Source organism: Nipponia nippon, unplaced genomic scaffold (assembly GCF_047370975.1).
Source record: "Nipponia nippon isolate SJK-2023a ecotype South Korea unplaced genomic scaffold, ASM4737097v1 scaffold_4, whole genome shotgun sequence".
Lineage (NCBI taxonomy): Eukaryota > Metazoa > Chordata > Aves > Pelecaniformes > Threskiornithidae > Nipponia > Nipponia nippon.
The window spans coordinates 65763863-65788564 of NW_028262358.1; the positions used below are offsets into that span (position 1 = coordinate 65763863).

A 24702-nucleotide genomic window follows, 5' to 3' on the forward strand; every position below is an offset into this window, starting at 1 on the left:
GCCAGAGGAATAAATTTATGCAGGAAAGGTTTGCAGACTGATGCAAAAAGGGTAATGATAAAAGAAGCATCACCCTGGGATGTGGAGTGACATCTGCTTTTTTCTTACATTACACTGGCTACCCAACCCAAGGCTGCAAGAGAGGCTGGAAGGGATTCTCCTTTATCACCCTTCCATATGTGGAAAGGTTGCTCAGATGCTCAAGGAAAGGCCGTCATAAAGGAAACTTAAGAAAGAGGGTAAAAACAGCTTTCACAAAACAGTTCGTTGTGCGTAACCACTAGATTTGCAGAAATATGGTGCATTTATGCCATTAGCATTACCCATACCTGACTTTGCCAGCCTAGAGAAAGGAAGGGAGGCAGGAGGCAGGTGACCTGGGGACTCGCTAGAGTAGCTGCAGAGCACAGAGCAACTTGAACAGCCTGGACACCTCCACAGGGAGGTATGGCAGATAAGAGGAGTGACTCAGAGTCCTTTTGAAGCTAGGAACTGTCTACACAAGTAATACCCAGTTATCCTTTGGAAGCTAAGCAAATGACAAAATGGGTGGGATAGGATTTCACGGGATTTGAGCCCAGCTGACTCACTGATTGATTATCCCAGATAGAAGAGATGTGTCAACTGCAAGAACCTATTACAGACTGCACATTTCTGTTTTAACAGCAACTGAAGCAAGAGCTGCTATTTAGACAATGGCTCTAATGCTAGGCAGCCTACGAAAATCTGAAAGATGTGTGAGCAAGAGCACAGATTCAATGGAAAGAATTGACTTCATAGCATGTTCTAGGGTCTCCAACTAACTTCTCCCTGTTCCACAAACTATAAACTACTTATTTCTCTCTTTTACCTATGAGGTTGCTACCTTAATACCCCTCTTTCCTCCCTAATGACTAGCATCACCTTAACTGTACTGCTTTTAACTAACTTTTTTTCAGAGAAGGCCTAGCTATTAAAAATCTAATTAATCTCTCAGCAATTGTTCTCAACTTGTAGTAAGCTTTAAAGCTTGGGGATTCTATTTTAGGTGCCTGAAAGCTTATCTAATTTTTTCAACTATTTTGGTACTATAAAAGTTATTACTTCTACCTACAACTTAGTCTTATGAATACATACATAGTCATTTGAATTATACTTAGATCTTACACTTAATTTTACATGTATACTAGCAGCAAAGATGGGAAGGAAACTAAGTAATACTAGAATTGTATTTCTTCAATATTATTTGTTTTATACCAGATACATTTCAGTGTCCCTTACCACTTAAAATCTTTGTTGTTTGCATAAATATTTTTTTCTCATTTACTGTTTGAAAAATGATTGAAACTTAATTATGTGAAATTATCAGAACTGTACATGCTATTTCCCTGTAGTTTAACTTTATGTAAAACTTTCTGAAAAGTACAGCTCTTGTGTTTCAGCAAAGAATTAAACGTCACTGCAGTAAGCAGTGTGTGACAGAACCTGATTTATATTACCATAGCATTTCCTATCTTACTATTTCAGCTGATTAGGAAATTTATTTCCCATTAGTACTCGATCGTTATCATTTAAGTGACTCAATTTCAAATTTTAACAAGAGGACAAATTTTAACATAAGGGAAAGTTTCTTTTACCTTTGATAAACCTAGAGTCCTAGAAGTGAAGGAGGTATGTGAGAGACTGTTTATTCATAAAATATTTCTTATAATCAAGAATGCAAATGATAAAGTAATACGAGAACTGATAACATAACTGAGTAAACAACTGAGTAAAACTTTTCTCCCGATGTACAATATATACATATCAATATGTTATCTGTGCATAGAGGTTGTCATCTGGTACAATCTGTTCTATTCCAAAGGTAAAAATATGCAATTTTATAGGCCCAAAGGGATTAATCATTCTGGTAGAGATAATACAGCAATAGCCAAACAGAGGGTAGCTCCACAAGAAGCAGAAAAAATCATCTCAAATTACATTTTATTTAGCAGTTTAACAAGCAGCCCCCTCCGAGTGCCTAGCACACCAATGGGACTACCTTATGATGCATCTCATTCCTCATATGCATTCCTCAAAAAATGACCTGATTGAAGAAATTAAAAAAGAAAAGGAAGCAAGCAAAAGACGCCTTTTGTATTCATGATTATGGGGCATTTTAAGTGTACTTTAATTGACAATAGGTGAGAAGAAAGCATGTGAAATGTGGTATTAAAAATCTTCATAACCTCAGCTGGGATTTTAAAGTTATGCTAGCAAAAGCCAAGGATAGGAAATTGCATGCCTATTTAAAACATTAAAGCTTTGAAATTTCCAGCTGAAACAAACCCTTTGAGTCCAAATTCCCTTTAATGATGCTTCTTTTAGGCTGTAAAGGGATAAGCTTAGGTACTAACCATGTCCTTTTAACCTTCTGGTTGCCAGTCAGATTATGGAAGCAGGCCAAATTGTGCAAGCAGTTTCACAGCATAAAAAGGAAAAGGCAAGCTGCACATGGATCAGGCAACGCAAGAGCACCAGGGTGTCTGAGTGGCAGCAGTAGGCAGAAGGTCCATTGCAGAGATTAAAAACTGAGGTTCCCTGGATATTGGTAGACCATGCAGCACTATCAGATGGTCTGTATTTGCTTTACAATAGTACCATGTTAAATAGTAAAATCTTTGCACTCATAAGTGGAAAATAAAAGCTTAGTATTAAGGACACGTCAAAATATGTTGGGCAATTTGAAGTCCGACAGTGATCCATTTATTTAAAAAATCTAGATCTGGCAGTGGTTTTCAAATCTGCACTGTACTGGTCCTAGTAAGACCATGAGGGTCCAGCAGTTACCTCTTCAGAATCTGTGAAAGATAACTAGGCATGGCACATCAGAACTTTCTTAAAAAAACTAAAATTTTTACTGCGTTAAGGAATCCAGGGGCTCCACAAATTGTGAAGGACAGAAAACCACTGATTCGGAGTGGATCTAGAGGATGGGCTGAACACACATTGAGAAGAAAAGAGAAGCAGCTCATAGTTCTACTATAAAAAGCTGGATACTGAAACAAACTAAGAAGGGAAAATGAACTTTTAAAAAACAAATCCAGGCTTTAATGAGATTTAGGAGATCTCATTTTTATACATATTTCTATAACTACGCTGTGGTACACTGGTTTGAAACATATGCAAAGAGGTACCTTTACATGGTACAAAGGGGCACAGTTCCCTTTTATCAAAGTGACTTTGATGCAACTTTCAGGTGTGGCAAGTAGTTGAAGGAGCCACACTGAATCCACACTGAATATATAAAATCTCCGTTTGGACTCACATTCATCCTATTTCATTAGCAAGCCTGGGCCATGGCATTCCCTATCCTGACCTTCATGACTGTCCACTGCCTTGTGTTAAAGCAGGACTCTCACAGCTACGAAAGTCCAAGTATGACTGTGAATAAGCCAACTTCCTAATTTAGCCTTCGTCAAGCTGTTACACTGTCTGCATAATGACTCAGTGGAAAGGTTATAAAATTACCACAATTCACAAAAATTACAATAAAAAATCTTTAACCCTCTACTATTATTTGGAGGGGGAAAAATAAAACGCCAACCCAAAAAAAAATCCCCAAACCCACTGAACTAGTCTTATAAAATTTTACTTCATTAGTATTAAGTGAACCTTTCAACTGGACAAGGAGTAGTACTCGGTTACAAAGACACAGCTGATGAATACCCAAAGTTTCACAGCTAATTGGTTTGTGTCTGCAGTAATGCAAGCCTCTCCTTCCTTTAGAAAGCACATGGAAGTGAACTTGAAGAGCGCCATTTTATTTTCCAAACGAAATTTTGGGACATACTGTCCAAGACAGCTGACTCAGCAGGTCTGAGCCCTGGTTCGTATACACAATGTGGATATAGGATCATACAATCATTGGATAATCCAAGCTAAGTGGGAGCTCAGGAGGTCTCCAGTCCAACCTCGTGCTCACAGCAGAGCCAGCTGCATGGTGAGACCAGGTTGCTCAGGGCTGTGTCCAGTCTGGTCTGGAAACACCCCCAGGAGGGAGCCAGCAGAGCCTCCCTGGGCAGCCTGCACCACTGCCCTACTGCCCCGTGGGGAGGGAGTTCCTCCATATATCCAGTCTGAACCTCTCTTGTTGCAACTTGTGTCTGTTGTCTCGTGTCCTAACACCATGTGGCAGGGTGAAAAGCCTGGCTCTGTCTTCTTGATCACTCCCCTGTAGATACTGGGGGGCTGTTGTTAGGTCCTCCCAGAGCCGTCTCTTCTCCAGACCCACTTGCTCAGTCTGTTGGCAGGGCAAGGGCTTCAGCCCCCGACATCCTTAGGGGCCCCACACTGAACTCACTCCAGTCTGCGAATGTCTTTCTTCATATTTTATTAATGTCAAATTCCTTTTTTGAAATCACATGGGATTTTATTTGGCTCTAAACTAACTTGAAATAATCAACTAATAACTATGGAATTTGAACTAAAAATTACAAACTCAGAAGTACTGGTAAATATAATTGTAAGCTAAGTGAGGATGCCCATTACCCAGATTTGGGGAATGCCATGACTGGATGCTTTAAATCACACTAAACAAAAATCCCTTTTCTATGCCTTCATCACTTACAGTATCTGCCATATACATTAATTATTTCAACTATTATGGCAAGGTCAAAAGTAAGGTGAACACCCAGGATTACTGCACAAAGATGAATGCCTACGCTGCTTATTCCCTTTGCTATTATTTCTTCTTCAGGCTGATCCTTTCAGTGGGTCATATATTGTAATTCTGTGCAAAATCAGCAACATTCAATATTGGCAGCATTACACAGAGCTCGTTAGCCACTCACAAAAGCACAGAGCACACATCAAAGAGAGAAAGAAGGAACCTGAGTTTCTATATTTTGCTTTCAAGACACTGCTCTATGACTTGGCCTAGATTTGGTCTACAAGCTTTTGCCTGGCCCAGTTGCACTCACTTTTAAATTTGTTCCATCCTCAACTGCTGGCAAGCTGTGGTAAATCAGGTGCGATTCTATGGAACTTAATGGATTTTATCAATGTAAAACTCACGTAACATGAGGTTGGCACCAGGTCTCTTATGTCTAGAATAGCTTTCCAGTCATCATACACTGAACGAAACGTGTTCTCAGCCCACAAAACACCTGCCTCATGCAGCGTAAACCCACCTGCCCCACCATCGTCATGTGTGATGTCCTGAATTCCCAGCTGTCCTGTTCTCTGTAGCTGTACCAGCTTAGCTCAGGTCCTAGATGACAGACTAAAGACACACAAGCTCCCAGGTACTGGGTGTATTTGCTTGCGGAATGCCTACTGTAATCTCTGTATTCACTGTATTAAATTAGCAGTAAATTGAGAGCTGTAACTTGTTTTCAGACGTGTGCACCAATAACTTCTTTACTTATGCACAGAAATTTTCACTGCTTATGCACAGATACATCACGTCCTGTTCCAAAATATATTACAGAACTACAACAAAAAGCAAGAGGGAGCTAAAAAAAGACTGGGGAAACAAAAAGGGGAAGAAGCTTTATAAGATTTGAAGAAAAGGTGTTTAAAAGGTGATTGACTAATAGAAGTTTTTTCATTTTCTTCCTAGAAGAAAAAAATAGAACATGCACACAGGAAAATAAAAGCTGGACATACTAGGCTTTACTTTTGCTTTTATTTGCTTGCATTCTCCAGTCTGTCTGAGTTTTTCTACTAAAAAACAGCTAGGGCTTTTGTAGCCTGAATTGAGTAAGGTGATAACTGTCCTTTATGACCAAAGTAACAAAACCTGTTTCTAAGCTATTTTAGCACTTTATTTTGTGTAAATCTATTTTCTAGTGAAAATCAGTACTACAAATGGAAGCAGATATTGGCTATGTAGCCAAATATTCATAATTATTTTAGACACATTTGTCCGTTCACCTTATTAGTGTTCATATTCAGTAATTAAAAAAGATCCTGGGTTATCTATGTTCACAGGTGAAATAAGTAGACTATTTTAAATCTTTTATGCCATGCAATCTATCTGCTTTCAGTATAAACAGAAAGCAAGGGTTTTTATTGAAAATAATCACTTTATGAGCACAATCTAATTTAAAATGTGTAAAAGAAGCATGTGGTTCTTTATGCATATATTCTAATTTGCCTTTTTTTTCAGTTTTTATCTTTTAGACATTACAAAGAATAAAAAGGAGCTTCTTTTAGAAGTAAGAAAGTGAAAACTGTGAGATAATACTATAGCCCAGCAACCCTACAACTGAAATCCAAAATGCACAGAACTAATGGGAATTCTGAAGCAAGCTCACACAATGCAGACCAGAGTCTTGATCAGCAACAAATTTTTTAAAGGTCTATAGATGATTCTGAAAGACTGAATGTGTAAAAGCAGAGTAAAAGGTATGTTCTCTGTCATCTACTGCAAAGGAAAGGCATGACTAAACACTCCAGGGCTCAGTGTGCCAGATAAATTCAGTTTCCTAATAAAAAACAAACATGAAACAAGATCAAAAATGTTAGGAAATATCTTCCTTTACAAGCACTAGGACTGCTGGTTCTTCAGTTCTTATGCACAAAATTTTGAATAAAACAGTGGCAGGCACTTGGTGTGGAGGTATAGAAGCACAAACAACGCTGGAGTGCTTTGGCTACCATTTATACTCACATCATCTAGCTTAACTAGCAATCTGTTGCTTGATTTAGTCAGAGGCGACATCTCCAGCCTAGACACACACTTAACGTAGGCAGTGACCAGCTGTCATGAGACCAAACAAATGTCCTTATCTGCACTACATGCTCAGTTAATCATGTTAATTAGCAGGTTCTAACAAGTGTAATTTCCCACTGTATACAAGTCCAATGATTTTAAGATCAAATAATACCAGGAACAAAAAGAAGTAGGTATTTCAAAATTTTTATATTAGATATGAAATCAAATCTACTTGCTCCACAGCTAAGATGTCTGAGCAAAGCCTTCCCTCTGACCTAGAAAATACTTCTTGTTCTATAAAATGTACAAACTCAAAGGAGTAGGAGTTAGCATTCTCTGTTTACTGTCAGACACCTAGGGCCAATTTTTCAAACACACTCAAATAACGCAAGAGCCTAACTCTGAAAAGTATTTAGGTATCTATCTGCACTGTGTAGTTGTATTTGAAAATCTCAGTGCATGACAGAGGTACAAAAAAGACGTTAAGTGCCCAGCCTAGCAGAACTTAAGGACCTAGGACCAAAAAGTAACTGTGAAAGCCACAAACTTAACCCTGCTACCTGCCCATTAACCCTGGCAGCATAGTTTTAAATTAGTGGCCAAGACACTTGCCTGGGAAGTGGGGCGTCCTGGGTGCCAGGCCCCTCCACCAGCAGGATACTTTTTTCCACATCATTAGAAAAGTCCACACAAGGGGTCTTTGGAAGAAGAACTGGAATTTGGGTTCCCTGAGTGCCCTAGCCACAAGGTGAGAGTGTTTATACGGCCAACGGGAACAGCTGCTTCAGCACAGCTGTGGCCCTATGCTGCCGTTACACTCATCTGGTCTGTCATTGCCTTCTGCAATCTTCTTGACGACTATGATCTAAGGAACACTAAAAAAACATGGGTCAGCATTAGGATGCCTTTTACGCTGAAGACCTTTGCGTAAATTAACTTACCCTGCCAAGAAGCAAGACAAATCAGCCCCTCCTAAGGTCTCTGTTGCCATAAAGAGCAAGGTCACAGTATCCAAGCTGTCACATTTAAAGACAGTTCCAGCATCTCTACACTAACCTTCAGTGACTCAGGGGTGCAGGTGGACTCTCAGATAGTTACAATATATTTATCCACAAGGGCAGAAAAATCAGTGTATGAGGTTTAGGTTATTCTATGTTGGCAAGCCAATTAGGCCATCGTTATATCATAGCTATTATTAGGGCATTAATAATGGAATGAAAATTTTCTTGGGTCTCAGGAATCCCACAAAAATAAGTAAATAGGTTAGTGTGATGCTATTCCCAATATGTCAACAATAGTTTCAAATGCTAGATACAAAAAAGGGATAGTCAAGCACTATTTCATAGAGAATGGAAAGCATAGTTCAAAAATACTGTTGGTATCCCACATAGTCAAACTTTTTTGCCCATTAATGGATGGCACAGAAATAAATTATTATTAAATTAACAGTAAAACTCAACCATGTATTCAGCTGCAGACTAGAATGATCTAGCCAGACATCCACATGGGGGCATCAGTAGAACCTGTAAGCATCCACACTGCTACTCAGCTTGTTGACCGGTAAACACAAGTTACAAAGTACACGAGAGCAGCAGTTTAAAGACACAAATTAATACTTCACATGTACGAAACAATAGAGATGTCAATATGAAGGCTTAAGATCATTCCCATTATGTAAATTATCCTTCACAAACAATTTCTTCTATACTTTTAATCAACCCCATTATCACTTCTGTTATAATAACCACTCTCTTTGTGCTGTAACACCCCAAATTAAGGATACTGCAAACAGGAAGAACCCACGGGGAGCCAAGTAACCTATGAGTAGTGAGATGCTAAGAGAAAGACATGCTGAAATACTGTGGGTCACATTTACGGAATTGTATCTTACGCTTTGGTAGCAGAATTCACATATACAGATACATGATTTGCTTAGCTAATCTCTTTTTTCTTTTACCATGAACAATCTGTGAAGAGCATTGGGGGTTAAAACCAAACGATTCCTTGGTAGTACATAAAGTAAGGCCAATTAAATAGAGCAGAAGAACTGCTACCTCCTCGCTTCTACTTGCTTCCAGAATGCCCAGGTGTTGTTCACACAGGGGACTTCACATCTACCACAAAAATTTCTTTCGTGACCCTTAAAAGGTCTGCCTCCCTTACCTCAGACATCTACACTCCATCCTGTTGCCCTACATCTCAAATACACACAGCTTTTCCATGGGACCAAGGCCTCTGAAATATGTCAGAGTTGCTGCTACTTCATTTTGCATCTATGAATCGGCATAGGCCTGTCCTGCTGTTTTGCAGAAAACCAGCTCCATCCAGCTGTTCCAGTCAGATTGAGTCCCTAATAGAGAGTTTGTGGAACAGTAGGCTGCCAGGCCTAAGAAAAATTAGAATATTCCTAATGCATGAGGAATGATAAATGGTACTGCTAGCTAAAACATGGTGCCCTAGTTAAAGACCTATTAATGGATGCATTGCCGATAGCATGCTAGCTTATCATCTAGTGCGCTGTGCAATTTCAATGCCCTCCATTCATAAAGTCTATACATCTGTGTTTTAACATACTTGAGCTACCCTGCGTAATTTAAAACATGATCTCAGTTGACCCGTGTGATCGGTACACATGTCAACACTGACTGATACTAGGTAACATTTTAATTTTAGCAGGAGATGTCAACTTTTATTAGCATGTATTATAGGTTGCAATTTATTCACAAACGACTTGTAGTACTTTTTTTTAGCTCCTCGAGGTCCCCACTTACATTGCTACATCACCTTATGCTATTAATATTTTACTTACTTTTCTTTAGCCTGGATATGGTCACTGTTAATTACAAGGATAAATATAAGTTTATTTTAATGAATATCCTCCTGGCTTAGACAAAGCCAGCATAATCTTCAGAATCAAGGATTTATAAGTAAGGCACATTTAAACTAAAATGACCGAAGTTATCTGAGGCACCTTGTTAAAAACTGCTGGTTGATCTGTGATGCAAATATAGACAGCATAAACAACTCAGAGATGATTTCAATAACTAGTTAAAAGTCAAGAAGAAAGAAAATATAAAGTCAAGTTTTTCCAGTTAGTGTAAAATTTATATTTATGTCTTATGGCTTTAGGGTCTTCTCAGTTCATCACAGAGCATTTGTAGGTACCAGTCAGTCTGGTATGTCTAAACCTTTAGCCCAATTTCTGAATGCATTGCTGAGGAGAAAAAAGTAAAGGTCAGTAAAACTCAGCAGACTATCAAGTACCAACAGATAGAGTCTGGGTTACTTGTTTTTCTGTTAAGAAAGTAATTACTGCTTGTTCAAGTAAGTTCATGAAAGTACTGCAGCAATGCCACAGTAAGCCAGATACATGAGAAAGTAAAAGGACAACTGTTATTTTTTCTAAAAATGTGCCCAAGAATTAGCAGAGCAAATATTAGAAGGAAAAAGTTCTGTACAACATGAACTGAGCTTGACATTTGAAATAGCGGCTGGTAGAGCTGCAAACATTGAGGACCACCCAGAGTGAATAAAGAGGTAGAGGAGCATGCAGAGAGATGAACCAGATAATGCAACTATGTGCAAACAGCCTGCAATGCCAGAGATAGAATATAATTTAACCAATGCAAATGCCAAAAAAATGAAGATAACAAATGAGAACACGCTAGGAGGCAAGGAAAAATCAAATCAACAGAGACCTACGCAAGCAATGAAAAAACATGACAGATGAGAATGAAGCCAAAAGGGGAGGTAAAAGAAGCATCTGGTTATGAGAACTGTGATTTGTAAGAAATGTGTAGGGTCTGTGGGAGTTCACTAGTCAGATACACTTGCAGCTGCTGGCAGATTTGGAAGCTGATCACATCCTCCAGGTTCAGCTGGAGAATAAGATTTTACAGAACAAGAGCCTCCTTTTCCTTTCAAATCACACTGTTGTTTCTCCCCTACAGAAAGGATCAACCATCACCTGCTCAGAGGCTGAAATGACCACTTCACAGGTGCTTCATTTAGGCTTCTCATTTACTTTTCAGTTTTCCTTATCCTAGAGCATCGCTAAGACACCAACAAGAAAACTTGCTAGAGTCCTCACAGAAGTCAGGGACTGCTCTGTGCTGATTCAGTATAGCCACCATGGGAGAGAGAAGTACACAGTACTCTGAGCAGCTCCTAAGCACCTAAGCCTCCGATGCTTATGCCAGCTGGCTCCCTTGGAAAGGTGCCTGCATTGCCCTCACACACGCACGCGGCTTCTCAGGCTGCCTTGACATCCCAGGGTGCGGTTCTAAGCAAGGCACATCCCAACCAAGAGCGTTCCAAATTCCAGCCAACTCTGGTGCTTCTGCCTTTCAAATAGCTGTGAATTTGAGAAAAGGTTTAACACAAGCCTTCTGCAATTTTTCACAGCTGAGCTGCTGAGTGGGTGAAAGAATGGGTCAGAACAGAGGGCACTCACAACATCTCTGCTGTAGCCCTCAAAAGCTAAATTCTGAAGAGAAAGATCCAAAGATAAGATGCCTACTACATAATTAGAAATATAATTCCTGTACTATCAGAAAATAGGATAGATCATGTTGGTATTTTTGTTGGTTGTTGTTGTTGGCAAATTTCTATTTGTTGTAATGTTTTATTCAGGATCTTTGAAGGACTTCTGGACAGCTGCAGATTGCAACCATGAATATCCCCAGCATTTCAGATTGCCTGAAAGCTGTGTTTAGATTTTTCACTTGGACAGTCCACCTCCATACAGTTCCAAGTCACATTTTCCAAGCCATGGAGAGATGCTTGTATAGTAGGCCTCTATTACTTGCCTACTGATAACATGTGGCAGCCTTTCTGTGCCACTTAGACAGAAGGAGCCTTCCATATACCCAGGAATAGTCAGTGACAATGCTGAACCCGATGGTTTCCCAAGGGCTTTTACTACATGCCTTTGCCATAACAGGAGCACAACAGTCAGCTCATTGCTGCCAGACATGCCGAAAGCAGGGACGCAGTATTAGGATCTTAGTGCTCAATATTTGTCTGCTTTATTTAAGCTAACCTAAATCTGCAAACAGAAACCCAGCTGTGCACTCTTTTCCTAACTTTTCAGTTCATAATCCATACGTAGATCCACAAATCTAGCCTGAAAACTCCGCATCTGAGAAGCAAAAAAATGACCCATTTTACAGGAAGCTTGTGTGTGCACTATATGGAGCTAGGGCAGAACCTCAGCAGACTGTGAAACAAGAAAAACCCAGATGTGTCAGCCTGCTTTGGGACCACTGGGACCGATTCCTAAATAATTCCCAAATTAGCCTGGAAGCAATTACTGCTTCTCCAGCTCATAGGTCTTACCAAACAAGACTCCCTTGCATGCAGTCTACATGCAGAACCTTTCTTGACGGAATATTCTCACTTATACTAAAATCATTACAGAAATGTCAGTGAAGAGTGCTAGTGTTAGTGACATCATTATCCCCTGGTGCCATAAATATCATCCCATGTGATCCTGCTCACAGAGGATCAGCATATGTAAGGAGATTCTAATTTTCTTTCCATCTGAGGTATGATATACATCATGCAATTCCTAAAGCAGGACTGTGGTGTCACCTAAACTGCTTTCAGAACTGCTAGGACATTCATGTCACTCTAAAAGCCTCAAGTCCTGCGAGCTCCGAGAGACGGCCAAAACTTGAGATAACAATGTGCCATCTTTTTCTAGCTTGGAAACTCACAGTCCATGCATGATGCAGCACCCTACTCCTCCCCTATTCTATCCTACTGTTGTTGTACTCATGAATAAGCATAGTGACACCTGTCCTTGGAGAGTGTCATAGAGTCCTAATCGTATTACACCACCGTGTAGTACTTGGTCTGAAAAAGCATTACTGAAGAACATTGATGAAGTGCAGTACAGCCAACAGAATATTTCTATGAAACCTTCAATTTTCCAGCACTTCCTGATTATCTTCTGATTTGAGCTGTGTGACCCAGCTGAGCATTAACATTGATTTTTGAATTTAATTACAGACACTCTGGCTTGGAGAGCTGTGACATGCTGAAATTCAATTGAATTGGGTTTGCCCTGGCCTCCTCCTAATACACACTGTGCTGATTAATCCAATCCTGTTCTGATTTTCTGCAGTGCAGGCTACATTTGTCCATTCCCATTCCTTCACAGTGAATGCCATCCACCGTTTGCATCCTGATTCAGCACTGATTAACCATATGCCCCACATCAACTTCTTATACTTCGCTGAAACAGTTATCACAGAAACGTATTGCTTAAAAAAGAACAGAAGCCATAAGAACAAGACAAAGGAAGGGCAGATAGGAACTCAACAGGTGTTTTGGGGAGGGATTTACAGATTTAGATTTGTACAGGCTGCAATAGCCATATATTATTCAGAACATCTTTATTCATCTACATCTTTAGTCCTATCCTTTCCTTTTGACAGCACATGTGGTTGTATCACAGCTCAGTTTTTAAGAACCTTTATTTCACTGATAATGTAAGTAGATACATCCACCCAGTGCCAAATCTTGAGAACCGATGTTAGCCGTGGGATAATGACAAATACTTGTTTACTCTACTGGCTCATGGAAGGGGTAAGTAAGAGATGCTGTTTCAAGCTAAGAAGTCCTGATTCATGTTTCTTACCTATAAAATGATAAACAGACCTCAGCACCCTGGAACCTACTCTCCATCCATATCATAGAATCATAAAATCTTTAAGGTTGGAAAAGACCTCGAGTCCAACCTGTTAACCTAACTGCCAGGTCCACCTCTAAACCATGTGCTCAAGCATCACATCCACATGTTTTTTGAATACTTCCAGGGACTGTGATTGCACCACTTCCCTGGGCAGCCTGTTCCAATGCCTAACCACTCTCTCCGTGAAGAAATTTTTCCTAATATCTAATCTAAATCTCCCCTGGCACAACTTCAGCCCATTTCCTCTTGTCCTGTCACTTGTTACTTGGGAGAAGCGACCGACCCCCACCCCGCTACAACCTCCTTTCAGGTAGTTTGTAGAGAGCGATAAGGTCTCCCCTCAGCCTCCTCTTCTCCAGACTAAACAACCCCAGCTCCCTCAGCCGCTCCTCATAAGACTTGTGCTCCAGGCCCTTCACCAGCTTCGTTGCCCTTCTTTGGACACACTCCAGCACCTCAATGTCCTTCTTGTAGTGAGGGGCCCAAAACTGAACACAGTATTTGAGGTGCAGCCTCACCAGTGCCGAGTACAGGGGCAATATCACAATAAAGTTGCATTCCAGGTTGTCCGGAATATAGCTATAAAAATTACATCATCAGGAGATTATCACCAGTAGTATTTAAAACACTTTAAAAAGTTTAATATCCATTTCCTCTTCATGGAACAATGAATGCATAAGAAAGCTTAGGGCAAAATTTTAAAGAGTGATTCAGAACCTCTTTCAGAACTTACCTGGGCATCTGCATTCAAAATGGAAATCGAGTTCCCAAATTACTTAGAAGTTTTTGACACTTTTACCCTTAGGGTCTGAACCTACATTTACGGAAAGATTTAGCTTTAAGCATTTGAGCATTAGAGCTTCCCAGTTTCCATCTGTTAACTGGGCCGTGGCTCTTTTGCTCTGACCCTACAACGCCCTCTTCAAATTCCTATTTACTAAGCACCAAGTAATTAAGTTATAACTGTTTCCCTTGACAGCTATTCCTTCCTCATTCCTGCCCTGTTCTCCACACAGGTCAACCCTGAATCGGGTTTTAAGACTTCAGGCAAGTTTCAGCTGATGAATTCACACCTTGCTGTCTGTAGATCTGTAGAGCTTTACTGTCTAACAGTCTCTGTTAATGTGAAAAGGAGGAAAACCGTTTTAAACAAGAATACACAGGCCACATTGTTTGCTTCCCTAATGTGTTTATAAGGTGAAACCTGTCATTATTTTGGGATAAAATCTTTGCATTTTTCACTCTCTATTTCACCAGTCCAGTCTGTTTGGGGTTTTCCATTACACACAGAAAGCAGATTTAAAATATGTTAAGTAATGCCCAAATTCAGTAATTCCTCCTTTAAATTATAGTAGGCTTTATATAGCAACAAAATATAGGATGTGTGTTTGCGTGTATCAAAAAGATCCTGTCAATTCAGAAGGCGTTAGCAAAGTTGCTACCAAAGATATACCAGTCTTTTGCTGAAATGACCTTTCCAATTATAGTCTTTCAATTTTGCTTTTTAAAAACATGCTTCCTTGTAGTTCACAGCCCACCTGTGAACTTCTAAAGAGCTCTTCTGTAGAAAATTACAAGGGAGGGAGGAAAAATGAGTAATATATCATAAATGTACATGGAAAACATTATTTATTATAAAATATTACTATGACATATGGGTAGCAGCAATAGTTTCTTCAAAAGCTCTCTGTCAGTTCAGTATTTAACCTGGAGACTTAGCATCAACATTATTAACAGACTTAATAACAAGAATGCTGAAATATACGTGAATTCAAAATCGTGCATCTTTCTATTGTCATATGAATGATTACATAAGGGCTACATTACTGAATATACCACACATTCAAGTTTGTTTTGTTTACACAAGTAGAAAATAAACTTATTAACAGAATAAACAAATTACATAAAGCTTTGTTTATTTTTCCCTATACAGGCTGCCTTGCTGAAACATTGAAGCTGGCCCCTAGACACAGTCTTCTTCATAAGGATCACTTCACATTTTACATCTAATATTCAACTGCTCAGCAAACATTAATTATGTTCTTTCTCCACACAAAATTATAAAGAAACCCATGCTTTGTACCATGTCAACTAGAGCACTTTAACATTCAGAATAACGTCTACAAATATGAACTCTTGCCAATCAGGTGAAAATGTTTCTTTGAATATTTTTTAAATACTCTTTCTTCAATGCTGTCCTTAAAGCGAAACTAAAATCTAGGGGTAAACGAACCGTTTAGTCCCTTTACCAATGGCAAAGATAGCACCAGATATTGTTTTAAAAATACAAGACTGGAAAAGATGTCTGGTTCACTATTTTACAATCAAAACCCATTATAATCTCTTTCAATAAATATACAGCCCTCATTTTAAAAGTGAAGTATTTGTTCCCACCCTCCCACTGGGATCACTTTACCCCAATGTCTAGAAATATTCTTCTCACTTCCAGCTTTGTTTTATTCCTGGATTATGCTCACTTTATGCTCATTTGGTTTTGTGCCACATATTCTGAGACAGTTGAAGTCAACTATATTTTTGAGTTAAGCTGCATCTCTGCTGTTGAAACAACCCATTGCTATTTCTTTCCCTAATGAAATAATTCGTTTTGGTACCTTCAGAATTCCCAATAGTATTAAGCAGGAAAGATTCATCACTTTTTACATTCTCAGAGCCAATATGTTTAAACGTATGCTAAACTTTAAGAATATGATTATTGCAGCTGACCTTGACAGCATTACAAGTGTGCTTCACATTTTTTAAGCTAAAATGTTCTATGCATTGATGGGTCGAAGCAATACGCTCCACAAGTTGCAGACTGAGGCCAAGGGAGCAGGTGATCAGGATCTGAGGTAGCCAATACAAAGAACAGGCACAAGAGCAGATGCAGTGAGGACAAGCTCGTGCATCAAGAATAACCTAGGGTAAAACATTTTGGGGGTTTGCTGCTCACTTTTAACATAGTAATTCTTATTTCTTTAAGATCATACCTATTAAGACTACTCTAACAATCTATACCATATTCACATATGATGCATTTGATGAATTAGAAATTTAAAAAGTACTCTACCTGATAACAATGACTGAGGGATTCTTTTTGTAAAGTAGCTAAAATGTTTCAAACCTAGCTAAGCTTAAGTCTATTAGAAGGAATAAATGTAAAAATATTATTTGTGAAATATCATCATATGTTACAGATTGAAAAATGCCCTATTCTACAGTGCAGACCTTAAGTATTAAACTCTATTCGCACACTCATGCAATACGAAGCAAATATTTAAGTATCGTGCTATCTCTTCCTTCTCCTGCTTTCCCAAATTCTAAACCTAGGCTTCCCTCTTTCTGAAATAATCATAGTAATAGGAGCAAGAGGTGGGCTGTAGCCTTTGGTGCCATCAACTGCTGCAAGGAAACACGGAAACTGAACTGAAGTTCTGTCACACAAATGCAGGACCAAACACTCAGTGTTGCAAGGTGGTGGATGTTCCCCAGTTGCACAAGCTGGGGTTAGGTCCTAACACCTTCCTGTTCCTGCAGTTTTTTTCTGAACTGTAATCCTGCTGAAGTCTTTATGTAAAAGATTCACAGAGATGCTGAGGACCTCACGTAAGTAAGTGCTGCTGGATCAGGGTGGTTCTTTCAAATGGACTGTAGGCTTTCAGATTTCTACAGGTTCAGCACTGTTATTGTCTTTTGACTTATTAGCTGTTTCAGAAAGATCTGCAATTTACTTTTTTACTGATGGGTGACTTTAATCCATATAAAGACATTTGTGCAAATCCCTGTGATTAATCCTGCAATGTACAGCTGCAGAAGGGCTACATTTTTCATACTTTTTTCCCTTTGCTTGCTTCTGGGTTGTCTGATTATTCATTTTTTTTCCCATGCTGCTCTGTGTTTTCCTCATTGTCACCTCAACTGATTTTCTTGAACTATTAAAAACTAACACGTTTGACAACTGTGAAGAAAACATGCAAAACCCACAAAAATTAGATTGTTCTTTCCAGATCCTGAAGACACTGTTACCCAGCTAACCTCAGTTGGAGGGAGAATATACTGATGTCTTCAGCAAATGCTGAAGGGGTTGAAGTCTTTTTCTAACCCTAAAGGGATGGTTCCTTAGTAACAGAGAATATGCAACAATTTATATTCCAGACTATCAGTTGATAATAACATGATGAAAGCATATATACCCACTGTACAAAAAGACTTGTAAAATCTGGCTTCAGAACAATTATCCGGTTATAACAGTGAAGGCAGCAGTAACTACCCAACTTTATTATAATGCAGACAGAACCTTGATCATTTCCCTAAACTTTATTTGTAAAAACCATTCTGGTGAATTGTGGCAGTGGAGCACCTAACCTGGTATCTTTTCCCTCTCTCTGGTAACGCATGAAGAAGCCCTGTGTTGCCAGTTGCAAGGCTTACCAACCACAGAAAACAAATTTCTCCCGAGTTACCTTTATTATAACAAAAAGATACTTTAATGGTCATTATTATTGCCCAAAATACTGTCAGCAAATATTTAATCTTTGGAAGTTTATAAAGCTTTTGATTTCAAATACGAAATGTGAAGTCTTGTTGCCTTTGATTAGTTTTTTTATATGTTGAATGCAGTCTGGTTCTCACGTAGGTGAAGAGGAAACACCCCATTCATTATACTCATTGATTTGTACACCTTCACCTTGTCTTCCATTATATGTCTCTTACCTGAGGTCCAACCCTTTCAGTCTAGTTTCTTCCAAGAATTTTGTCCTTTATGAGAACAGTTCTTAGGAAAGTTCTCCTACTGCCACTCTAAATCCTGTTTCTCATAGTCTCCTATAGTCTTCTCATAGTCTTCCACTCCCAGCTGCCATCCCTCAGCATGAATGAAGAGCAGCTGAACATGTACATGTTAGACTGTAAACTCTATGGGGCAGACACGCTGAACGTTATTCTTTGTCGTCTTCCAAGCTGTGCAGGAGTTCACACCTATGCACAGCAGGTCGTGCACATCACTACCACTCAAATGTGGCAGGGCATCCCTTCCCACTTTGCATTCCCTCAAGCCGACAGAAAAAAAACTAAGTCAATTAAATTTTGAATCATTTTTAATTAACAGGCAATTTTTAAGTGTTTTCTGTTGCTAGAAACATTTCAGAAATTAAACTTCAGAATTAAGTTTGCTTTGACACTAGTTAATGAAATCCTTTGAAAATACAGAAAGCAAAACTTTTGGTTCAGTTCTAGTCATTGGACAAAGGTGGCCTCATTGGAACCATCCTGACGGGAACTTGCAAAATTGTGCGATCAGATTGTGTACTATACTCCTCAGGGGAACATTATTAAAACAAAGATAAACTTGCAGCCAGTGAGATTTAGATGGACTGTTTGTACTAAGCATAAACACAGATGTTTCTTGAGTCATTGCCTGGATCCAGGCACCCCAGATTAACAAAAATTAAATTCTTCTATCATCATAGACAAAATACAGATAAAGAACCTACTGTGTACTCTCGTAAACCAAATAGCATATACTTAAGAGAATATCTGTTGCATAACAACAGTGAATTTAATTATTTTGTTTCAACAGTGAATTTAATTATTATTTATCTGTGAACATTTATGTGTATCTTCGCATTTGCATCTTGACATGACTAATGAAAGTGCAGTGTTTCATCTGCAACTAATTCGTTTTCACTTAATATGGCAATGACTGATTAATTTCATTTTCTAGTGTGGAGGACATCCTGTAACACAGTCAATGTTGCTTCAGAACCTTTGAACTTAATTATCCCCAAATAGAAGGCAGAGTAATAGGTATGATTTTTCTCTCTCTTTTTCTCTTTCTTTATCTCTGAAATGTGTATCAGAAGATTTTTCAAAGATTTATGGTTAAGCAAATGCTACTCTTACGGGTGCCCAATTCTCAACAGGAACTTTGCATTAGTAAGGCAAGTAAAATTTGATCTGGAAATGTCTGTTAGGATTATGCTTAGTATAATTTATTTAAACTAAATTAGAAGAAAAATTCATCTACAATTAGAGGCCTGGTCCTACTTTTCTAAGCACATATAAAATTATGATTGGCTTTTATGGAAGTTTTGAATGTGCAAGGAATACAAAATGATATTAAAGGATATTAAGTTGCTCCTCTAACACGAAATAGCATTATGAATACCAACACTGTGGTCAAAAGACACTGGTGATAAGATCTCTTGAATTTGGAGAACACAAATTTACAAATGTGCCCTCTCAATGCAGAACAAAGTTAGGTGTTTTAGTTCAATTTCTAATTGTTTTAAACAGCATTCAGAGACTTCTCACATCGTTACCAAAGTGTTTTTCCATTCAACATTTGCGGAATGGAATCTTGGATTGTGAGACATTATTGAAAAATAATAAATCAGGTATGATGGCTGAGTCACAAGAATCATGATGGCGGTGACACCACTGGGTGAAATCCTAATTATTAACATCAGTTGCAAGATTTGCATTGACTTAAACAAGGATAGACCTTCACTTGTGAATTAGAAGCTTATTTTGTGGATATTCTGAAGCACTCCTTTCACACACACTATCATAACTTGGAAGCTACACAAATGTGGGCAACACCACACAGGAAATGAAAAAATGTAGCAGGCAAGAATGAAATTTTTCTAACAGTGCTAGTTTTTCAAAAACAAGATATAATTATTTCTAGAGGATATTCAGTAACATATGCACCAACTCAGCATTCTGAATTTTTAGTTGCCCATATGCTGAGAAATCTTAGGCCCCAGTACCCCTGCAGTGATCCTAAAAATGGAATGATATGGAAAACTGTTCGGATGTGAACATAAATAGCTTTTAGCTTTCTTAGCAAAATCTTAACCAGGCAAAACTAGTTCTGGGTCAAACAACTAGTTCTCTGTGTCATTACCAGTTTAAAAATACTTATTTTTAGGGTGAATTTTGACTAAAAATATCCTTTTGAGAAGAAAAAAGAGGTTTCACTTTCAAAACACTCAAAAAATATTTTGGCTGCTTTCATTGTTGCTATTTTAAGCCAAAACCACCTGCTGAACATAGTATGGATACCCATACAGGGTTTGGGTTTTTTTAATCTAAACTGCAGTTTTGGCAAACATTTAATTAGCAAAAATGCTCTTCTGATATACATGTAGTGTATCCTCAATTTCAGCTCCATTGCATTTCAAAGTTTTGACAACGATTAAATAAAAAAGATGATGAAAAGAAACTTTACTGCAGCTCTTCTTTCATATTATTGTCAACACTGAGTCGGAGTGAAATGTTTCACACATAAAAGTGATTTTTTTTAACCAAAATATTGCATGTACAGAATGAGTCATATTATAAATCACACAACTTCTGTCAAAAGAAAGAAACACTTCGCATAGAACTGACATTCATCTGGTTAAAAAAAATTATCTGTTTTTATGAAATCTGATTTTGATCCCCACAAATCATGCTGCTTGGAAGAAACTTTTGTACAATACACACACCATTTTCAGATTCATATATTAGCAGCTGTCACAGACTGCAGCCAGGCTTGCCCCCTGGGGTTTTCCAAATTCTTGTCTTTGCTATGGAACATCCTACAAGCTTGCCAAGAGCTGAAAAGTTGCTGCCCAAATACAGTAGATTTATTAGAAGAGCTGAAGATGTTTATGGCAATGACCAGTTATTTTCCCTTAATATATCCCATTGTTCTCTCACTGAAAGCTGCCCTTGGTTGCCAAAATTTTTACATATTCCTGTTTGCTGGGTTTTATGAAGAATGGAGTTTTAAACAGTAGCTGCAGAGCTACTTTAAATCAGGAAGCTCCACCAAATGGATATTCTCTAAGGGTGACTGACTTTCTGAACTTTATTTTCACTACAGTTTTTTGTCAAACAACATACTACTTATCCTAGATAAAAGCTCATTCAGGAAAAGTTCCTTGCAGGATATTAATCACATTTGTGCCAGCCCTGTTGCATCTTCCTCTCTGCCAAGCAAAAGACCGCACATATCCACAGAAGCTCCGATTGCTGCCTTGGGACCTCAGAGCAGCATTCGTCCAACTTTCATTAAAGTGTCCCCTTTGTCCCCTTTTTTGGGCTCCCAGCCTGGTATCATATGTGGGAAGATAAGCAGAGCAGTAGAACAGATGGTGGCAACAGATGCCATCTCTCGACACAGGTGAAAGGCTGTGGTTAAATTCACGATCCCACAACTCCCATCTTTCCCTCAGCACCCTCCACCCCACTTATTGTCACAAATACTCTTTGGCACTGGCAGTAGTCCTCTGTACCCACCCCAGCTGTAACTGCTAACTTCTGTGCAGCCCCATTTCCCAACTTGGACACTAGTTACAATATTCAGCTTCATGATTAACTTCAACCTTAAAATTACTTCTATTCAATTTGCATAAAGTATCATGTGTGTAACTGCATGTAGTTGGCATTGGATAAATATTAACACATATCATTTAGAATGGAGGTATTATTCATTGGTAAGACCCCTATATGACCTTCAACCAAATGCACTAGCAAAATTACTATAATCTTTGGTGCAGGATCAGCTTATAAGTTGCCAGGAATCAATACTGCAAGGTATTGAGCACTCTGGCTCTAAGTGCTCAGAAATAAATTTTTAGCCTGAGACACGTCGTCAGGAGAGGAGGTTGGTTACACCGCACCCACGCAGGAGTCTTCCAACTCAGAGCAAGGCCAATGCCTTGATGAGGTCTTGACTCCATGCTTAAAATTCAAACACAGCTAATAAAACCAATTTTCAAATATTTTATACCGCTTGCTTTACTTGTTGCAGTAACAATTGAGAGCAACTAGAAAAAGGATATGTTTTACCTTTTCTTAATTTTGTGGATTTTGTGTATTTGCCAATATTTTTCGTACATCAAGTTTCTCTATTTCTTATGTGGTCATTTAGACTGTTATTTGTAAGAGTTTTTTACATGGCAATATAGAAAACAGAAAATAAAAAGTGTTAATGTTTTCAGGAGCACTCAAAAGTCCAGCATTTGAAATTTACATTAGGTACTGATTTCTGATGCATGTTGTCTCCTTTAATACTCTTTAATACACAAATAATACATATTTAAGCTAGAAGCACTTCAGAATTATTTGCACTGGTCCTAAGACCCAGACATAAAACTGGCAATGGAAAATAAAATGTGTATGTCTTCCAGGAAAAGACTTCAAGATAATTGCATGATGCCGCCAGCCAAAAGGCAAATACCAAATTCCAGTTTCCAGAGCCAAAAAGCCTAGGAAAGACTAAAAGCAAAGGTGACAAGCCTTAGCACCTGTAATTCAGCTAGCAAAATATTCATATTCTAGATCAGTGACTTTCAAACTTCTGATGTTTGTAGACACCTACAAAATTCCCAGTGCAACCTCCTGTAGAATTAATATATGTGAACTTTTTGTCCCCAGTCATCTTCCGTAAGTGTCTTAGAAGCAGTTCACAGACCCACCCCCTTGGACTCCATGGAGTCCAAAGATCACGTGCTGAAAGCCACAATTAGAAATTCAGCAGTCAAATGAACCGTCTTTTAAAAATAAAAATCATTACAGCTTTAGAAGACAGGTTTGTGAGGAAAAATTACAGGGGAAAAAACCAAACCAAACCAAAACACATATATAAAATTCTTTTTTGTATGTCAGAAAGATTCCATAGACACGTCTGGATATTGTAGCAAACTTCTTAACTTTCTAACCTCTCAAGGCCCAATCTTATTGCCCTCATGCCACAGTAAGTTCAGATCTCCAAATTTGTCAGGGTCTTAATGGACTGCTACTGAAAGTCAATGGCCAAGTCTTGTGTCGGCTGACTTCCAGATGGCAGAACTGGGGAGTGATCAAATTTCTCTCCATGCCTTTTATGTCTCCACCAAGTAACTCCTTAAATCTTCATTGCAAACTGTTATTTTAACAGCCAGATGTCTTAAACAGGTACACTTGTGCTATGAAGCAGATCTTCCACACAGATGGGTCCAGGTCCTCCATGCTGACTGACTGAATCATGCGCTCTCTGCACTCCTTGCTAGGAAGCCCTTGGCCATTTCTGAGACAGCTGATTTCCTTCAGCCAGGAGGTGTTTCATACATGTGTAAGTGTGGGGAGTGCTATGACAAATTAAGCAAGATCTCTGCAATATAAGAATAAGTATACCTGATCAGAAGAAATGAAAAGAAGAAATTGGAAGAAATCAGAAGAAACAAAAAGCCTCATATGCAGCTTTTACTCATGGGAAGAAAGCATCCGTAGATTAGCCTTGGATTAGCCCTAAAAGCTAGAAAAAAAAATGAGATAATGTCTGTCTCCAAAAAGATTAGTTTTCCTAGTGTTCATGGAATTTTTGAAACATATAAATATACAGTTACTTTTGCACAAATGTTCACATCGGTTGCTTATTATTCGATTCGTCTGTGTTAGTGATTAAGCCATCATAATTGATTTATCATTTTCAAGTCTCAAAATTCAACATTCCACTCTGCAAATGCCAAATGGAAAAACACTTAGGCAACAAAGTAAAAAGTCCCTGAATGCTGTTTATCAAAGTAGTAACATCTGAAGATGAATTCAAATACAGAACATCTGCCGCCCTGTTGTCATAAAAATCCACAGCTGCATTACAGGCCACGTACATTCTCTCAGGATATCTGCTGAGATGGAGGCAAAGAACCCTAACCCAACAGAGGAAGACGGACTAAAAATACTTCCACCTGCAATAAAGATATTAATACAGACATGGCATCGACATGATGAAATTCGGCCATATTCTTGAACACAGGATAGAGATTTGCTGCCTACAGTTGCAGCCATTCTTGCCACAATCAGTACTTTGCTGGTTAGGGCTAGATTCTGTTGCTGTGACTCATCTGAGATATCACCACGCCGCAGGAGAAATCCTGCTGTGATCTACAGTCTGTTCAACGTAGGAGTACTACAGTAGCTCACAGAAAATCATTCTGGGGCCCTTACAGATGCCAAGCAGTACCTTACTTCTTCTATTATAAACAGTTCAAGTGGAACTGACTGGGGCTACTCATTTGAGTAAGATTCTATTTACTGTTGGTACGAATGCAAGAGCTGGGCCTTTACATTTCTTAAGAAAAATACATTTTCTAACACATAGTATAATGCAGATTATACTTGCAGATTATAAAATCCTTGAGGAGGCATAAGAACAGGTCATACAACTAGTAGATTTCCAGTGTTTCCTTTGAATGCCTTTTGGTGCTTCTGTAGAAGATGGCGTCTCCTTACTCCACTCCCAATCCTAAACTTTCCTACCTGCCACCTTCTCATTAGGACCTGCCAACATCTCCCTCCT

General features: G+C 38.7%; 1 protein-coding gene across 1 annotated transcript in view; it reads right to left on the bottom strand.

Moving 5' to 3' along the window:
* The window catches only part of TMEM200A (transmembrane protein 200A), a 57508-nt gene that overhangs the window by 8478 nt on the left and 24328 nt on the right, over positions 1–24702 (bottom strand). The gene's annotated exons all lie outside the window — the stretch shown is intronic.